Source organism: Cyprinus carpio, unplaced genomic scaffold (genome assembly GCF_018340385.1).
Source record: "Cyprinus carpio isolate SPL01 unplaced genomic scaffold, ASM1834038v1 S000000436, whole genome shotgun sequence".
Lineage (NCBI taxonomy): Eukaryota > Metazoa > Chordata > Actinopteri > Cypriniformes > Cyprinidae > Cyprinus > Cyprinus carpio.
In genome coordinates, this window is record NW_024873179.1 from 7,375 (window position 1) to 21,950 (window position 14,576).

At 32.6% G+C, this 14,576-nt stretch overlaps 1 pseudogene; it reads left to right on the forward strand.

Moving 5' to 3' along the window:
• Window positions 1-292: 292 nt before the first annotated feature.
• On the forward strand, window positions 293-14,363 carry LOC122142976 (annotated as a pseudogene).
• Window positions 14,364-14,576: the final 213 nt, after the last annotated feature.

Genomic DNA, 14,576 nt, shown 5'->3' on the forward strand with positions numbered 1-14,576 from the left:
TTTTGCTTTTTCATTTTGTGCCAAAACACGTGATATGTAAAGCTCGGATTTGGCTAAGTCAGAAAACGTGTAACTTTAAGAGAAAAAGTCCCATGTATGAAGTGTAGTCCACAATTCTGAGGAAAGGAGACCGAGAGTTTCTCAGAATTTTGAGAAAACGTCCACAGTGACCTTTTTAATTCTGTGTAAGAAAAACAGGCTTCATTAGTTTGATCATATGTTGTGCTTCTATTGGCCGTTTAAATTCCTAAAATGATCAAATTTACATTGTCTCAAAAATTTAGAGGAAAAGATGCCACTGAACTTTGCTACGACAGACGCTCTCTGCATGAAGCTGATGATGAAGTCTGAAGTCCTGGGCATGGAGAAAGGTTAGATAGAAACAGACATAACAGAAGATGCTGACAGCTTTAGCAAGTTAACCAGATATCAGATTGAAGTGACGGAAGATCTGCCTTCAGCTTCACACACACCTGCACTGATTCCAGAGATGAGAGAGACAAGCTGAAAAGTAATTCCTACACATCTCCAGGTGCACTTAAAAAAAGTCTGCGTCGGAGATGCATTTATTGCTTTTATTACATGCATGCATGCATTTGCCAGGATGCAACTTACACTCAATGCAAGATATACATTGATCAGTTCATGCATTCCCTGGAAATCGAAACAATGACCGTGGGCGTTGCAAGCGCTGGGCTACTACAGTCTTGAAAAACAAAACTGTGTGGCTATCCACATTGAGAAAACTGTCCCATGGCATTTGGTAAAGGTTTTTTTGGTTTTTTCCCGGAACTGTTCAAGGCAAAACAATTATGGGAATATCTTATAAGGTATATATTTGATCCTTGTTTTTGCAAACATTCTTATAAGGGTCTGTGTTCCGTTACATTCTTTAGTAACCAATTTAATATTCGCCTGATGGTTTCAAACATGATCAAGATGTTTCATTCAGCTAAGAAGAAACATGTCGTAATGGATTATAGGAAAGAGCTATTTTGGGACCGTAAAAAACATGCAGAAATAAGGTTTTCATAAAAAAACGGTTATTTATAATTAAAATCGCAATGTTTCTCTAATATTTACATAACCAAGAAAAAAAAATGTAATTGAAGTGTACTATATAATATATATATATATCTATATATATAGATCTTATATATCTAATATATCTAAAATATATAATATGTATATCATATAGATAAGATATATATATCTATATTTTATTAAAATATACAGTACAGACCAAAAGTTTTGGACAACCAGTACTATTTTTTAATGTTTTTGAAAGAAAGAAGTCTCTTCTGCTCATCAAGCCCTGCATTTTATTTGATCAAAAATACAGAAAACAAACAGTTACTATATGTGAAATATCATTACAACTTAAAATAATAGTTTTCTATTTGAATATACTTTAAAACAAAAAATGTATTCCTGTGATGCAACAGCTGACTTTTCAGCATCATTACTCCAGCCTTCAGTGTCACATGTAACAATCCAGTCTATCACATGACTCTTTAGAATACTTCTAATATTCTGATTTAGTATGAGTTGTTGGAAACAGTTCTGCTGTCTAATATCTTTGATGAATAAAAGGTTAAAAAAGAACTGGTAAAAAAAATTCTAATAATTCTACAAAAATTCTAATAATATATTCTCTATAATATTATTTTCTTTACTAATCACTTTTTATCAATTTAACACCATCCTTGCTGAATAAAAGTATTGATTTATTTCAAAAAAAAGAAAGAAAAAAAAATTATGACCCCAACGCTACTGCCCCAGTAGTTGTATATGGTATATTACAAAACTACTTAATATTTCAAAAACACTATAAAAAAGTATACTAAAAAAGTATCACATGTTCGGGAAAAAAATATTAAGCAGCAGCCTGTGTCCAACTTTTGATAATGAATCATTCATATTCGAATGATTTCTAAAGGATCATGTGATAATGCTCTAAGAAATTCAGCTTTGCATCACAGAAATAAAGCTGAATTTAAGTGATAATTACATTTAAAAACAATTATTTTCAAATGTGTACTACTATATTTTTCAATTCATTTTTTTTCTGTATTTTTGATCAAATACCAAGCATGCTTGATGAGCAGACGACGCACACTTCATTTCAAAAACATTAAAAATAGTAATGTTTTCCCAAACTTGTGGTCTGTCCTGTTCCTGTCTATCTATATATATCTCTATACTATATATATCTATCTATCTATATATATATATATATATATATCTATATTATATATATATATATATATATATATAAAATTGTAGAATGTAATGTTCCTCTAACGTTTACATAACCAAGAAACAACGCTCTTAATAAAGTACATTAAATAGTCTATGTTTATAATTCTATTCTACTTCTGGCTGAGTATTTAGGCGTTCAAATTCATAAAAGCTGTGTTCATTAATGATGATCATGATGAATAAAATGTGTAAGAATCATTCACTTTTGTTGGTCAGAGAGCTGATTTTCTGCAATATTTCAAAAGTTTGGCAAAAAATTGCTGTTGGGTTTTTGTGTGATGGGGCACAGAGTGACTTAAAAACTACAAAAATCATCACTGCAGAGCTTTCAGACATCAGGAGCCAACTAACCGTGTGTTCACTTGACCAGTACTGCACTCTGCTGCTCAGGCTGGGATTTATTTATGTTAAACGCTGATCTGGGGGGGTGATTTACTTCTGTTTCACGTATATCTTTCTCTTAAATCATTGTATTTGGGGACCCAGAGAGATACAAACACATAATGCATGTTTGCCTATAGTGGGGCAAGTTGTCCACAATGTGAAACTTCATTCAAGCAAAAATATTTTTGGCTTATTCAGCTTAATTTCAGAAAATATGTTTATGGAACCACAGCTATATAACTCAAACCCTAACCACTCAGTGTGACAACTAGCCCGGAATCAGGCAGTTTCTGTGTTTTTTATAATGATATATGTCAGCGCAACACAGCATCATGTGTATGATACCAAATTACAAATTCAAACCATCAAATCACTGCATATGGAAGACAAATGATTGAGATAATTCGCAATATCAAGACCGCACAAGCTAATATATAAAGCAAATGCAATTGACAAGTTTGCCTACTTTGTAACGTTTTGTAACTGTGCTCTGTTTAAACATTACATTATTCAGTAATATTACCAGATTTAACTGCAAATTGGACAATTACTTGATCGAGAATTACAGATTTAACTGCAATGACTGTACTTGATGAGAAATTTTGTTTTTTTGAGCTGATTAATGGGTTTTTTGTTTTTTATTTTTTCTTTTAGAGGTTATTTAAATTTAGTTTATTTAGTGTTGTGGGAACATTAATGAAATGTCCTTTGTTTGTGATTATAACTGTTATGTAAAATGTTTTCTGAAAACGTGCTCCTACCTTTGTTTTTTACCCAAAAATATAAAGTTAATTTGAACATTTAGTTGCAACAAAGTTGAAATCAGTGTTGTTGTTGTGAATATAACAATATTTAAAAATTGCAAAAACGTTTCTTAAACATACTAATTTTATTTTCACCCAAAATATAATGTTACGTCAATTTAATTTAATTTTCTAAATGTTAAATGTCCAGTTTTCTTGTTGGCATTATAAAGTTGTTTAAACATTCCAAAAAGCTTTCTAAAGTTTTATTTTCTCCAGTGTTGGGGAAAGTTACTTTTAAAATCATCAGTGAATTCAATGATGAACTGCCTTTAACTGTAATTTAATTTGTTTATGTGCAGGTGAGATGAGTAAATTCATGTTCATATTTAATCTAGAAGCTGTCAGTCAGCATGGGAAACAAAGTAACAGGCGTTACCGATTTAAAAAACTAACTCATTTTCTTGTAAATTAAAAAGTAATGCGCTACTTTACTAGTTACTTGAAAAAAGTAATCTGATTACTTAACTCTCTTTACTTGTAATGCATTACCCCAACACGGATTTTCACTTAAAATATAACGTTATTTGAACATTTATTTTTCACCCTTCTGGTATTGTTCATTTGGGAGTCAAAAGTGAACGAACGCCTGAAATGTAACTTTTTTTTTTTTTTTAATTTTCACATTATTGTATTTTTAATATATTTTTATTTATTTTTATTTTTATTTTTTTTTTTTTTTTTTTTTTTTGAATTTTGTGAGAATCTCATGGTACTAATTAATATTTATGTATAAAATCAATTGCATTGAAAATACCAATTTGGCATCAAAACAATTTCTGTACTGTTTCAATTATGGCAGTATTTCATGTTAAATGAGGACCATGTGCGCTTTAAAATCAATTTTTTGAAGTAAGCTTAGTACCATCTGGTTTGGAGTAAACAAATTTTAAAAATTTGCAATTCTAGGGTTTAGCAACTAGATATAGCTCGGTTTTATCAGTCATCAAATTATATAGCTCTGTATTATCATCATCAATTAATTATCAAGGCTTATAAATTCTCTAGTTGTTTTTAGACATTATTATTATTATTATTTTTAACTTGTGGGTTTGGATTTTTGTTAAGGGTTTAGATTTCATTTTTTTTTTTTTTTTTTTTTGAAATGTTGATTTGAAATGTCAGTTTTTGCATTAATTTTACTACAGTCAAACCTGAACACAAAGAAAGACATTTTATTACACATGACAAAGTTTAAAAAAATATATATAACAAGAATGACTTTATTTTTATTTTTTTTTTTTATCTAGATTAATTCGAATCAAGTCCACAATTATTATTATTATTATTATTATTATTATTATTATTATTTTTGTGGTCACAGTCATAAGTCAAGTTTCATACCATTTTCAGACCATCATACCAGAGTTTTAAAATTATAATTTTTTTCCCAGTCTAAAATGACCGTAGAACACCAGAGGGTTAATATTTTAAGAACGTTAAAATTTCAAGTTTTCTCGTTTTGATAAGAACATTATTTAAAGATGCAAAAATGTTTTTTGTATGTTCAAGGTCATTTTGAGAACATTGCTCAGAGAACGTTTTCTCAACATTATGAGAACATATATCAAATATTAATAAAGTTGTAAGAGTGTTCCATAAACTTTATGGTAACAATGTTTCTTGTAACATTTATAGAACTTTGTAAAATGTTCCCTCTTAGCTAGATTTGTCTCATTAATGAAGTTTGCATTTTCTATTTTCCTCTTTTTTCTGCTTATGGAAAGCTAGCAATTTTGTATTAAATGCTTTTAGAAATAAATGTGACTACAAATAAATAAAAAGATCGCGGTGTGTTTTTCTGTGTGTGTGTGTGTGAGGATATGAGTCTGAGCCGAGCCAGTGATAAATAATGTGTGTAAAGAGACTCTACATGAAGGGAAAGTCACCTAATCCTTCAGATAAAGGTCACGCTTGGTTGATTCCCGAGGACCGTGAGGCTGTAGTGTTATGTCATCCAGGCCTCTTGTCTGCATATATGTACTGAAGCTGTTCGTGTCATTTCTGGATCTGTGTGTGATGTGCTGACGACATGGAGCTGTATAAAGGACCGCGAGGCATCGAATCTGAGGCTGTAAAAAGCAGCAGCATGTTCACGCATGGCCCGTCTAAATACAGATGAGCTGTAAAACAAGCAGCTGAACCTGGGAGAGAAACACACAGGAGGAGGAGCTGCTTTCATAGTCAAAGATGTAATGAAATCTGCCTAATTGAATCAGCTCTGGAATGAGGATTAGCAGCAAACTAATCTAACACAACCGGTGACCGTGTTTCAGAAGTTGTGAGGCTAAACTGGTGACTCTTCACTTGTTTCGGAGGTCTAACGAGAGTCAGAAATAGCCTTATTTACTCAAAATCTATTGACAAGTGAAATAAGTTTTGAAGCTTAAAAAACAAAGAACAAACATCTCTGCCTACAGGTCAGAAATGAAATTATATAATCTCAAAACAATGGTTTTGTTTTGAATTAAGTTGTATGTTCGAATCTCCTTGTTTAAAGGAAAAAATGCACTTAATTTTAATACATGTTTTCAGTAAAAAGCAAAGACTTCATCTCTTCTGTCATTTTGGTTCTCTCTTGTAAAATGCCTTGATTTGAGAAGCTTTTTTGATATTTGTGTACTTCTGAAAACAACATCGGGAAACTCAGCCTGATGAACCAGAGGTCAGTGACTGAGTGCCCAAACAGTGTTATGGAAGGGTCTTACCACAGATTTACAGTTTTCTATTTTTTACCGCCCGCTGGTTTTGGAGCAACCTATTTTCAGATGTGTTTTAATAAATGCACAATGGACGGAACTCCATGAACCATCTCACAATGCAGACACGTTTACAGCTTTCTGTGTATCATGTAAACAAAAAATAATGTACAACGTTTATGATGGGTCTATCGTGAGAAAAGCTCTGGAGGAGCTTATAATGGGATGCACCCTGCAGCCAGTCACCGCCATGACTTTCCCAGCATTTTTTTGTCTGGTTTTCCATAATAAATATTTAAACATTTTTGCTTTATACATTTACTTGAGATGCAAATGAGATAAAATTCTATTTTCTGGAAAAATATCAATATTAAGTAAATTTGATTATATATATATATATATATATATATATGAAACAAATAATGTATATTTATATTGAAAGATATCGTTTCGATTCTTCATACACCAAAATATATTTTCCTAAACAAAGCTACAGTAGCAGAATATACATAAATCCAATTTTTTATATATATCGTGGATATCGCTCCATCCATCCATCACATTGTAAAGTGCTCTTTGCTGATTTTTCTCTCAAATGTGATGAATCTATTTCGCTTTACTCATAATGACCCAAATTTATATTTTACATATACATACATATATATATATATATATATATATATTATATATATATATATATTTTTTTTTTCAAAACGTAACATAAAAAAATGGCCAACAAATATATAAAAAAATCATGCATTTCCAAAAATAAATAAAATTAATTAATTAATTATTTATTTTATTTTTTTGAAAATAAGTCTTCATATCTTGAGTACTTTGCTTCTCAAGTAAATGTATCTTGATTTCAGATTGTTTAGATATTTATACTTGATAACAAGGAAGAACTCGGGTAGAAAGCTCGTGTTCTGCAGTATATATCACTGCTGTGTGTGTGGTTCACATACGGTTTGTCTGTTCCCAGCATCGGTTCCCATCATGAAGGCAGAGCGGTTCGGCGTTGACATTCCGTGTACGACCTCTCTCTGATCCGACAGATGTGGGAGGGACGCGTGAAGAAATACAAGCAGCGACAGAAGAAGGAGGAAGAGCGGATCAGTAAAAGTGCTCTGGCCAGGTGAGGAAGAGAGCATGAAGTCTAGAAGGCAGCACTGTTCTGTTCTGGAGCTGAAACAACACACCTGATCAAGATAACCTGACTATTACAGACAGCTGTGTTTGATCAGGACTGCTTTTGGCCAGGATTGGATCAAATTAGAAAATACGCTTAAGAGGAAATTCTGGAATCGTGACATGATCACTAAATCAAACTTTGGTTTTGATCTGGATTGAATCCTCAAACATTTTCAAGTAAGATTTGGGCTACTTTTTGATTCAAAAAAAAAAAAAAGGGATTGTTCTGATTTCGTGCAGAAGTATGCATTTCAGGAAAAAATGTAATAAAATCTTTTTACTTTAGTCCAAAAAATGCAACATTTGTAACATGTAATGTATCCCCAAATAAGGAGCCATTTAATTAGAAGTTTTCTTTTTAATCACTGATTGTAAACAATCATCAGGAGATGCACCAGTCAGAAGTAGTTCTGTGTATAAATGCAATGACATTTTTTTCCCTCCATCCGCATAAACCTTTAGGGGGCCCCGTGAGAGCACTAGTGCAATCCAGATTTAAATATCTAAAAAGTGTGTATTCAGGATCAGGTGATCAAATCTGACCTTACTTTGAAAATCTGGCACAAAAGCAAGATGGTTTACTACTTCCAAATCCAGATCCTTTCTGATCCAGATTAGTAAAGGTTTGGAACAACTGGCTCCCAGTTCTTGGCCCCCTTCAGCACCGGGACTGGAAACAGCCCTGCTCTGGAGGAACCGCCAGCTGATGTTGGCATTAAACCGCACACCTGGTTAGCAGATGTTTGTTTGTGCAGGGTACCAGCAGTGGCAGTATCGACGCGATGCAGAGTTGAAGAGCGCTTAGGTCTCGGCGCTTGCAGTAAAGAGCCTGAGAGATCGGGCCAGGAGAAACACACCCCGCCCAAATGGCATCTTTATTACCGCAAAGTTCAAAACTCCAAAGCCAGTCATACCTGCTGAGCAAATAGATACATTTAGAATAATTTCAGAATAAGTCTAGTCTAAGCTCACAAACTCAAACAGGGACGCTCAAATGTTTTTGTCTGCGGAACCCCTATCTTCAACATATAATAATTTCAATAATATATTAGCAAATTTGCATGTCTGATATTAGTTAACGGTTGCATGACATGCAGGTAAACATAAAATATTTAATCTTTTTTTAAACCAATTATTTCATTTTTATTAGTTAGTATTATTTTTTTTGTTTTTTTTTTATGTTTAATTAATTTTTTTTTTAATTTTAATAAGACTTTTAGTTCTTTGATGATGTTTAATGATCACATGATATGTAGACAAACATAAAATATTATTAATTTCTAGCAAGTGTTTATTAATTATTCTTGTATTATTTCATTATTGTTAGTAGCTGGCTACTGTAGCTATTAGCTCATAAGTAAAATGATTGTTAAACGTGTCACATTACATGTAGGTGAAAACATTAAATATTTCCATATTTTTTTAAGTAAAATGTTTTTATGTTTTATTATTTTTGTATTATTTTACTATAAGCTTAAATTAAATATTTTTATTGGCTTTTGTTTTTAATATTACATTTTTTTAGTTCTCTGATGTTGGTTATCAAGCATGATATGTAGGTAAATATACATGTTTAATTTTGTATTATTTATTTTATTACTATTGTTTTGTGTTTAACATAAAACATTTTTGTTTAATTTTACTATGACATTTTTATTATTCTATAAGAACACAAAAAGGATTTTTAATTTTTTTTTTTATTTTACATTTGTATTGTTACATTTATTATATTTCTTAATGCTGAAGAAATAAATAAACAACAAAAAGTAAAATAAAACAAGAAAAACAAATAAAAAGAACAGACAATATAAGATAATAGTTAACATGAAGGAATTTTCCATGTTGATTATTCAGATGTATTTTACAAATATTTTGAATTACACGTTGCATTGCGTTACAGTTTAAAGGAAATATTTGTAAACTTAACAGATAATGCACCAATATCTCATCAGTTTTTCTACAGATTTTTCCTTACATTTTAGTTGATCTTCTAGCACATGTAATGGATTTTCTACTTCATCATGTGTGTAGTTTTCATTTGTTAAACCTCCAGAAACAATATTCCTGTTGAGACTCAATGAATCTGACCTCTGACCGTCTGTGTCTCTCATCCAGACAATGACCCAGACAACAAAGTTCATTTTTGAGCTGAATGGAAAAAAAAGGATGGTAACCATCTGAAAAAGCATTATCAAAGATGTTTTTCAAATGCATTTGTGCTCCAACTATGACTGTGATCTGCAGAAATTACCGAAGATCTTCAGTTTATGAGTATCTCAAGGAATGGCACATCCACGGGACCAGGATTCAGAGATTCCCACTTACATGAGGCATTGTGGATCTAAGTGCTGGCGTTCGAAATGGACTGACTAAGCTTCCTACTAAATAGGTCGGTCACCAAACCTAAATACTAAAATCATAACATCATCTGGAAGCTGAATAAATATTCTCATTGATGTTGGTTTGTTAGGAGGACAATATTTGTCTGAGATCCACTATTTGAAAATCGGAATCTGAGGGCAAAAAATCTAAATATTGGAAAATCATCTTTAAAGTTGTTCAATGAAGTTCTTAGCAATGCATATTACTAATCAAAAATTCAGTTTTATATATTTACGGTAGGAATTTACTAAATATCTTCATGGAACATGATCTTTACTTAATATCAAGATTTTGGCATAAAAGAGAAATGTATATGTGACCATACAATGTATTGTTGTCTATTGCTACAAATATACCTGTGCTACTTATGACTGCTTTTGTGCTCAATGCAAATGTCTCATCTTTCACAGGGAAGCTGATCAACTGAGAATTAAATGTAATTATAATAACTGTTAAGCATTCCACCTGAACTCGGAGAATGTGAGAATCTGGAACGATTAGAGATGACAGAACGGAAACTGGCCGAGCTTCCTTTGAGGTGCGACAAGATGATCCGACACCATTTAAAATGTTTTATGCATGATTCCTTCAAAAACACATTTCGTCTGTTATTCGTTTTTCAGCTGAGTAATCTAAAGAAATTGACGCACTTGGACGTGGCAGAGAATCAGTTTGCCGGTATTCCTGTCTGCGTGCTTGCATGGAAAACCTGAAGTGTCTGGACATCAGCAACAACAGACTCAAGACCTGCCGGAGGACATTGACAGGTGTGTGTTTACAGCGTTTCTCTTCATAATCATCTGTTCATCAAGTGCAGTGTTGGGGAAAGTTACTTTTAAAAGTAATATATTACTTTATTGCATTACTCCTTGAAAAAAGTAACTAATTACGTTACTAATGGAAAGTACACTGTAAAAAAAAAAATCTTATTTAGTGTTTTTGTCTGGATTTCTAGTATAAATATCTAAACATCCTTAAATCAAGATGCATTTGCATTTAGATATGCATTTAGATATTTAGTCTTGTTTTCTAAAGTTTTTGCTTAATACAAGCATCTACCAATGGGGGAAGAAAAATAATCTTAATTCATCCAATAATCTTAATTCAAAGACTAAACAATGTTATTTTTCTTGCCCCACTGGAAGATATTTTTGCTTGTTTTAAGGAAAAACTATATATATTTTTTATACATAAATATATTTTATTAAAGAAAACAAGTCATTTTACTTGTACAGTAAAGTCATACTAATTTATACTACTATACATATACATGTATAGTAGTCCTATACATTTATACTAGAAAACAAGACAAAAAGTAAGAGAATCTTTTTTTATTTTTGAAGTGTGTGTTTACTTTTAAATCTGGGCAGGGCTTGCTTGTTTGTTTTTATTATAAAAATTCTATTTTTGGCAAAAGTGAAAGGAATAAGCCTCAGGCTGAAGGAAAAGTAAATTCACGACTGTACAGTAGAATGCAGGAGAAGAACACACTTTAGCAATAAAAAATAAATAAATAAATAAGCACAAATCTTAGTTTATCTAAAGTAATTTTTGCTAATTAGTATGTTTGAACTGGATCATCGAAGGTCAGCAGAAAAGCCGTTGGTAAATAAAGTGGGATTAAATATATAATGGATATTTGTGTTATTAAACAGATTTAATTATTGCAGATTTGTATCATATTCTGAGTTAATTTGTTTATTTGAAAAAGTAACTAAAAGTATATTTTATATATAAAGATATTTTCTTTTAAATTAAAAAGTAATAGTTACTCGTAATAGATTTCGTAACTTGTGTTACTTGTAATGCATTATTCCAAACACTGATCATGTGCCTGACATCGTGAACCTGTCCTTCATCAGGCTCGAATCATTAGAGATGCTGTTCCTTCACAAAAACAACGTGCGATACGTGCCGATGACCATGACGAACCTCGTCCATCTGAAGATGCTGGTCATCAGCGCAGACGAACTGTACAGCATCCCGTCGCAATTGGTCGACAATCCTAACATCAAGTAAGTGTGAACCCTACAGAGCGAGCGATGAGCCACATGGTGATGGAGCAAACATGAACATTTTTATTTGAAAGCGTTCCCCCGGAAATGTTCTGTTTGCCCACGAAACATTTTCATTCTCTTGAAAATCTTCTGCGTTTCACCAATAACCTTTGCGCTTGCTTGCAAAACTATTGCGTTCCTTTAAGAAACTTAGTGTTCGTTTCGTGAAACTATTACGTTCCTCCGAGATACTCTGCATTCGCTTGCAAAACATTTGGGTTCTCTTCTAAAACTATTGCGTTTCCGAAATGTGTTCATTCGCGAACTATTGCATTCCTCTGAGAAACGTTGTTTTAGTAGAGCGAAACTATTGCGCTCCTTTGAGAAACTTTGTATTCGATTGCAAAACATTTTTTTCTCTTGTAAAAACTATTGCGTTCCTGAAACTTTGTGTTTGTTCGCGAAAACGTTGCGTTCCTCTGAGACACTTTGTGTTCGTTCACGCAACTGAGACACTTAATTTGTGTTCGTTCGGAAACTGTTGCGTTCCTCTGAGACATTTTGTTCGTTCACGCAACTGAGACACTTAATTTGTGTTCGTTCGTGAAACTGTTGTGTTCCTCTGAGAAACTTTGCGTTCAGTTGCAAAACATTTGTGCTCTCATGTAAAAACTATTGCATTCCCGAAACTTCGTGTTCGTTTGCAAAACTATTGCGTTCCTTCGAGAAACTTTGCATTACTGCAAAACATTTGTGTTCTCTTGTAAAAACTATTGCGTTCCCGAAACTTTGTGTCCATTCGTGAAACTGTTACGTCCTCTGAGACACTTTGCATTCACTTGCAAAACATTTGTGTTTTCTTGTAAAACTATTGCATTTCCGAAACTTTGCGTTCCTTCGAGAAACGTTCGTTCTTGCAAAACATTGGTTCTCTTGTAAAAACTATTGCGTTCCCGGAACTTTGTGTTCGTTTGCAAAACAGTTTTATTACAAGGAACGCAATAGTTTCAAAGTGATACAAAGGTCCAGGATATCGCAACACTGGTTTTTTATAAAAGCGATGAGCCACAAAAGATGCGTTCCGAAACTTTTTTTATTGGATTCCTCGCGCACTTTGCATTCTTGCAAAACATTATGTTTCCTATCTTGTAAACTATTGCGTTTTCCCAGAGAGAACATTGGTAATTCGCGAAACTAAGCTTGCGAGCTCCTCCTGAGGAAACTTCCGCGTTCACTTGCAAAAAATTTGTTTTCTTGTAAACCTTGGGTGTCTGTGTGTAACAGATAAACTTTTGTGGTTTACATTTACCATGGAAACTATTGGGCTACCTAAGGAACCCTGCTGAGCAAAAAAAAAAACACTAGAAAACCACTAGAATTTGTAATGTTTGTACTTTCTGGTGTATACTGGGACTTGTAATTGGTTTTAATGGCCAAAACTTTAATGGTGTTGTTCTCCTAATTGGTGGCTTGGTAAAACCACTAAACGCATGGAAGCTTATGGAATGTGTCCCCAAAACTTGCACTACAGGAAAACCATTTTTTAATTGTGTGTATCAAAGTTGATATTTTGTAATGTCTGTCAGGTATTTGTAGTGAACAACCATTGCATTTTGTGGCGGGTTTCTATTGTTTGTTTTTTTGTTTTTTTAAGAATTTGAATTTGGATTTGTTTTCTTTAGCGTAGAAACGTCGTAAAAAATGTGAATTTTGTATTTGGTCAAATAAACATTTGCATTTCCCGAAGTATTTTGTTTTCTAGTAAACATTTGCGTTCCCCCAAGAAACTTGTGATCTTTCAGAAAAACATGCATTTTCCAGATAAACTTTGCATTTACTCACAAAACATTTGCATTCTCTCAGAAGTATTATGTTCCTCTGAGAAACTTTGCATTGACTTGCAAAACATTTAATTATAATTTTTCCTCCATCTCCTTATTTTTTTTTTATTTTTTGCAATCTGAGTATAAAACATGAGCAGCTGCATGGTCTTTCCAAACCCCTAAAAACACTCCATTTAGCGCCGATCTACTGTCTTTGTTTCAGATTAATCCGATTATATGACAATCCAATAAACACTGACAATGAAGACATGAACGAGATGAACATAGACGCAGAAGCTCAGGACGAGCGTGACAAGGAGTTCATTAAGACATACATCGAGACTCTTCAAGACAGAGGTGAAAATGATGAATGCTGACAAACCCATGAATTTAAATAAATTTCGAAGTAAATGCAAAGCCATTTTTTTCAGTGCATCATTCAGTAATCATACAGAACTTTAAATGCATTTGGAAACAGTTTGTGCATCATTTGCAGAGGTTAAGCTTTAACTAAATGTTCCTCTTTTTCAGACACTCAGCCGTCGTACACCACTAAAGTCTCCCTCAGCTGCCTGCTGTAGAACCAGATGACTCTAAATATGACACGATCATCTGCTTCAGAATGACACAGATTGATATCAGTGTGTTTTAAATGCTTCCGTTGGAGTCTATTTATTAGTTTTTTTCATTCCGAGTTCAATTAAAACTGAAAAGCAGGTTACACTGGATGATAAGCTGTTAGTATCTAAAGGGTTTGGGTTTCTTCTGTAGCAGCGTTTACTATTATTTAAGAAAGAGTTTTGAAGTTCATATTCTCCATATTAAAATTCCGAGTAACCCATTTTGATTTGGTTTTCTGTGAAGATTCCCATGCGTTTAGTTTGTTTGATGTGACCAAATGTTTCCGGCATGCGTGTGAATTTTTCTGTCTGCAAGTCAGTGTTTTGTAAGATTTTCATTTTAATTTATTGTAATTAAATAAATCAAAATACCAATTTCCTATTTTGTCTTCAGCAATAAATATGACATGCAAAA